The sequence below is a fragment of the Myotis yumanensis genome, unplaced genomic scaffold (assembly GCF_028538775.1).
Source record: "Myotis yumanensis isolate MYYU_CA2020_CCGP unplaced genomic scaffold, mMyoYum1.0.hap1 SCAF_18, whole genome shotgun sequence".
NCBI lineage: Eukaryota > Metazoa > Chordata > Mammalia > Chiroptera > Vespertilionidae > Myotis > Myotis yumanensis.
In genome coordinates, this window is record NW_027223769.1 from 38,560,662 (window position 1) to 38,566,661 (window position 6,000).

The following is a 6,000-nucleotide window of genomic DNA, read 5'->3' on the forward strand; positions in this document are numbered from 1 at the left end:
TGAGGGCCTGAGCCCTATGCAGGGTGCGTCCGCGGCTGGGCTGCACCCTGAGGCGGGAGGTGTCGCTGGTCTGCAGAAGGCAGGGGTGATGCCAGGGGACTGAGGGGACCCTGACTTCCTGGTGGAACAGTGGCCGGGGGGCCGCTCTGGGAGCTCAGATGGCGGAGCCCCTGGGGCTGGCCCTGCCCACCCGGATCTGAGCGTGCCCTGCCCACGTGAGTCCAGGGAAATGCTGGGGGCTCCGCCGTGCCAGTCGGCTTTGGGTTTTCTGCTGGGAGACAGGCAAGGGAGGGCGAGCCGTGGGCACTGGCTCACCTGCAGCCCGGGAGTGGGTTGCTGCCTCCTGTGGTCCATTCTGATGAGCTTTACAGCGCGTGATCAGTGGTCCTTCCCGCCTCTGGGGGGCCCGGGCTGGCCAAGTCCGCTGTGCTCCCTGACCATGGCGCTTGGGAAGTGGCTAGGCGCCGGGGTGGCAGGCGCAGGCTGCTTGGGAGGCAGCCCTGGACGTGGGCGATGCCACATTTATGGAGCATCTCTTGGTGGGTGCCAGGCACGGAGCAGATGCCTGACAACGGCCTTGCCCCGGGCCTGTGGGCCAACCCCAGGAGGCGGGCGCTGCCGGGAGCAGCACCACAGTGTCCCTCTCCGGGCGGGTTCCGGGCAGCCATCTGCTGGGGGCTGGGCCGGAGGCCTGGTGGAAGCTGCTTTTGCGTAATGCTTTTCCTTACGTGGAGAAAATGTCATTGGCCGCATCAGAAAGCGAGGCAGGTGCTGAGGCAGATTATGGGGGAGTAAAGCTCCCCCACCCCCACTCTGGGCTACCCTTGGTGCTGCTGGGAATTGCCAGCCTCTTTTGGGGGAGAAAGAGGGAGGCTGGGAGCAGTATCGGAGCGGACCCATGGTCCCAGCCAGCTGTGGGGCAGGGGCTCGAACCCAAGACCTCCTGCAGTCAGAGCCTGGGGTTTAACCTCTGCAGTGCCTGGCACTGGGAGGTGGGCAGCTGAGCAGAGACCGGAAGCCGCGACATCAGGGGGGCCCTGGGGAGCTCCCTGGGGGCACAGGACCCGAGGTGGCCATAGTGCACCGGTTCTCAACCTGCGGGTCGCGACCCCTTTGGAGGTCGAATGACCCTTTCACAGGGGTCGCCTAAGACCATCCTGCATATCAGATAATTACATGACGATTCGTAACAGTAGCAACATTACAGTGATGAAGTAGCAACGAAAATAATTTTATGATGGGGTCACAACATGAGGAACTGTATTTAAAGGGCCAGAAGGTTGAGAACCACTGCCATGGGGAGTCTTTGGCTTCTCAGATCAAAGGAACGCAGGGGTGAGTTGAGCAGCGTAGGCCGAGAGCACTGAGCCAGAGGCGTGCAGAGCTGTAGGCACGAGCGGCTCCTCGTGTGGGGGCCCCGGCAGCCCGGGGTGGAGGTGGAGTTTGGGGGGCAGATTGGGCTTCCTTCCAACATGGCTGCTCTGGACCGAGCCTGGGATGCAGCGGAGGAGGGTCCGGAGATGTGAGACGGTTACATTAACAAATGCTCATCGTCAGGCCCGGGGCAGGTCAGCCACGTTTATTCTGGCGCAGCGACAGCCAGGCTGGCGGGTGGGGAGAAACAGCTGATCCAATCGGCTGCTTGCAGTGGCCCAGCAGCCCGAGGCCTCGTTGGTGTGATCAGCGTGTGCGGAGGCCTTTCTGCGAGGGGACAGGTCATTGTCCTGGTTCACGGAACCTTGACTCCCCCCGAGGAGCTGCCCCCAGGAGCCAGGCCTCCTGCTCCGTGCTGCTCACACGCAGACACCGAGGCGCAGACGTGCCTGTGACCCGCGTGGAGGCCACCCAGCCCGGTGGCGGCGGCAGAGCCGGGCTGTGAACCGAGGCAGCCCCCGCAGGACTGTAGCCCCTGAACCGCAAATGGCAGACCTGCCCGTGAGCGGCTTGGTCCAGGCTCTTCATTTCCGAGGGGACCCCAAGGCTGGGCGAGCGGTCAGCTCTATGTCCAGGTCCCTCCCGGGTCAGGGGGAAGGGTCTAGCTCAGTGGTTCTCAACCTTCCTAATGCCTCGACCCTTTAATACAGTTCCTCATGTTGTGGTGACCCCCAACCATAACATTATTTTTGCTGCTACTTCATAACTGTAATGTCGCTACTGTTATGAATCGGAATGTAAATATCTGATATGCAGGATGTATTTTCATTCTTACAAATTGAGCATAATTAAAGCATAGTGATTCATCACAAAAACAATATGGAATTATAGATGTGTTTTCTGATGGTCTCAGGCGACCCCTGTGAAAGGGTCGTTCGACCCCCAAAGGGGTCGCGACCCACAGGTTGAGAACCGCTGGCTAGCTAGGCCAGGAGCCTGGTTTGCATCTCGGAAGGAGGAGGGGTGCGTGTTTTGGGGGCCTGGTCCCCTTTTCCCGTCTTCAAAGGCTGGAGAACACTGTGGGCCAGGCCCTCCGCGGGGCCTCCTGCTCCAGCCCAGCCGCCGCCCGCGCCCCTGCCGGGACTGTTGGGCAGGGGTGCGGCTTGCCGAGGGAGGCTGGCGTCAGGGCCGCAGACCCTGCACCTACCTGCTCAGGGATCGTGTGTCCGGGGGGGCCTTTCTGGTCCCCTTTCTGCAGGTTCTGGGCGAGGAGTGGGATAGGGAGAGTGGTCCGTGTCCCACTCCTGACAACGGGGCAGCCCCTCACCCCGCAGCCTCCAGGTTTGGGGCGTGCAGGGACGGAAACAGCACAGCCTGCTCCCTGCCTCTCCCCCCACCCCCCAGCCGTCCAGCCTCCACGTCACGACCTCTCGGAGCTGCCCCCCGCCCTTGTGTTTGCTCAGCGCATGGATTTATTATTTCAGCCGCTTCCCAGAAACTCCACCGCAGCCTCGCTCTCCTCCACGCCTGCTGCTCACGCTCCTCGCGGCCCCTTTCCCAGCTCTGCCTGTGGGAGCCAGTCTTCCACCAAGAGGCCTGGGGGATGCCGGGGCGGGCGCGGAGCCCCACGAGGCCTGACCTCCACGTGACCCCTGCACCCACCGATCAGGCTGAGATCTGGGTGTCTCAGGAGCTGCCCCGTCCCCGGCGGGTGGGCAGTCACCCCCTCACATGGACGGTGCTGTGAGGGACACCCGGTGCCGGCTCTCTTTCTCCTCTGGGGGTTCCTTGGGGGCCCCCAGCACCTTTCAATCCTGAAATCAGGGCTGGGGAGCCTGTCCCGTCCTGTTTTTGCCCCCTCGCCTCCCCCCAGGGTCCCTCACTTCAGTTTCTTCCTGAGTGGTCGCCCCCTGGCCCCTGCCCCCCCATCCCGTGGCCAAGGCCAGAAGCTGCCCAGACATCCCCTGTGGCTCCGCTGGCCGGGTGTGCTGTCCACCTCTCCTGCTCGAACCCCCACCAGGCATGTTCCTCGAGGAGGACCAGGGGGTGTTTTAAAGGAGCAGCAGGTCCTGAGCAGAGTAGAACGTCCCCGTGTTTGAGAGACCCGTGAACTGCGCTTTGCAGGGGCCAGCTGGGCGTTGCTCATTAGCTGCGGGGCCTCTGCGGGGAATCGAGCCGAGCGGAGCCAGGCAGCCGTGTAGGCGGACGCGGTGGCCCCGCGCTCACCGGGGGAGCGTGGCGGGCATGCGCCTGAGGGTCTGCTTGCGGCCCCCCGGCCAGGCCGGCCCGGGCTGCGCCTTTGTGAGAGCCGCCTCCCCGGCCCGGGAGGCCTCAGAACCCTCCAGGCGGTGGTGCAGCTCAGAGGGCGCCGCTCCGTTACCATGGTGAGCAGTCCGCCAGGCAGGGCGCCTGTGCCCTGGCGCAGGGTGTGCCCTGGTGTGCCGGTGTGCGTGCGCCCAGGTGCCAGCCCCGGCTCCTTCCCCGGGGGCCTCTGGGCCCCTCCCCCAGGCGTCCTGGGCCCCGGGTGACTCGGGGCCGTTGTCCGGGGGGATGTGGCGTTTCCTGCCCACCCTTTCCTCTGGCCCTCGACCAGCCGGGGGCCCTGCCGGGCACCCCATGTCACTTCCCGTGTCGTGTCCGTCCTGCGCACGTGTGTGCCGGTGGCCAGGGCGTGTGTGGAGCAGCGAGTGTGGCGTCTCTTCTCTGACTCCGTTTCCCTGTGCCCTGGCCCGGCTGCTGGTTCCGCGTCCGGGGCTGGGGCTGGCTGGCTGCTGGTCGCCTCTCTCGTGGACTCGGGGCTGCCTCCGGGGCAGGGACTCTGTGCCATTTGTCTCGCACCCACAGCCGGTGCCCAATGCTCTGCCATCCTACCCGCTCTGTGCATGGCGGGCGCCTGCTGCAAGCCCGGTGACTTGGGGCCGTTCATTCACCCCAGCAAGCCCTGCGTTCCCCCGTCCTCCTCTCCTGGGGCGCCTGGGCTTTCTGGGTGTCAGTAAAGAGGGAGGGCTGGTCCTGCCCGGCGTGGCTCAGCTGGTTGGGCGTCATCCCACGCCCTGAAAGGCAGAGGTTCGGGTCCTGGTCATGGCACGTACCCCGGTTGCGGGTTTGATCCCCGGTCTGGGCACGTGCAGGAGGCAACCAATCGATGTTTCTCTCATATCAATCAGATCAATGTCTCTCTCTCTTTCTCTTCCTTCCTCTCTCTAAAATCAATTAAATAAAAGACAGAGGGCGGGTCCTACTTCCTCCAAGCGTGGGTGCTCCCTGAGGCCAGGACAGGGTCTCCTGGTGTCACCGCTCCCTCAGGCCTGAGGACCCTGCGGGGGGTGGGGAGACCAGCAGGTCTTTGGCGATGAAGCCTGGCTGTAAACCGGGGCCACAGGCAGGCATGCGTGTGCGTGTGCATGCGTGCGTGTGCGCGTGCGCGCGCGTGCGTGCGTGCGTGTGCGATGTGACAGTGTCCCTGTGATTTGGGGAGGGAGGCCCGCTTGTGTTGCCCACGTGTGGTTTACACCAGGTCTGCTCAAAATCAGACGTGCGTGCAGCGCCGCCCTGCTGGCGATCTTGTTAAAGCGAGGATGGTGGCTTCAAGGGTGGTGGTGGGGGGGGCGAGAGTCCGCCTGTCTAACCAGCTCCGGAGCTGCCGCCGCTCGCACGGAGCCCTGTGCGCGGCGAGACTCGCAGGGCTGGACGCGGGAAGCCCTCTTGCCGCTCCCCTTGGCGTCGTGTCTGGCCCCTCTGCCCATGGAGCGCATCCCTAGAAGCTCAGCCTAAACGCCACCTCCTCCAGGAAGTGCACGTGGGGGTCCGGCCACAGTCCTGTGCCTTCCTTTGGGCCGCGGGGCTGGCCCTGCTCCTCCCTCCCTGCCCTCTGCTTGGCTATGACGTTCCTTCCGTGCGGGCCCAGGTCCCTCGCTGCTCCGCCCGCTCCTTCAGGCAGTGACCACGCTGATCTTCTGCGCCGCCCGAGCCTCGCCCGGCGTGGGAGCCGGCAGGTGCCTGCACGTGCCTGCCGAGGGGGAGGCCTTTGCCTCGGCCCCTTTGTTGGTATTTGCCTCAGCAGGTCAGGGCCAGGTCCTCGTTCACTTTGGTAAGAGCGAGAATTCGCGTTGAGGTGGAGACACTTACGAGCTGTGTGACTCTGTCTAAGTCACTTAACCTCTCTGTGCTGCCTTCTCTGAGCCAGGGGTGATCACCTGCTTCCTGGGGCCACTGTGGGGATAGGAGGGACTCCCCGTGGGCGGCGCCTGGTGCGCTGCAGGTTTATTCCTGATATTGATCACGCATCGAGGGACACTTGGATCAGAGCCTGGCTTTGAGCCTGGATCTGTGCAGTGACCCAGGGTCGGACGGCCCCTCCCTCCCTCCTCCCCCGTCTTCCTGGCATCGCCCCACTGGGCAGGCCCTCGCGTCTTCACCCTGTTGCCGGGTTGGGGTGGGACTGGGTTCTCAGGGGGCCGTCCTCGCTCAGGCCGACCCTGCTTGGTGGGGCGCGGCTCCTTTCCCAAGGGGAAAGGCTGGGTGGGGTTGGTGGGCAGGGTCTGCTCTGAAAGGCCAGGGCCCCGCGTCTGTCATATGATCAGGCTCCTTCCCTGGCCGGGGCTTGACTCAGACTGTCGGGTCAGC

The 6,000-nt window shown here is 64.6% G+C and overlaps 1 protein-coding gene across 1 annotated transcript in view; it reads left to right on the top strand.

The window, feature by feature from the left end:
* The window catches only part of ZNF423 (zinc finger protein 423), a 226,990-nt gene that overhangs the window by 44,342 nt on the left and 176,648 nt on the right, over positions 1-6,000 (top strand). The gene's annotated exons all lie outside the window — the stretch shown is intronic.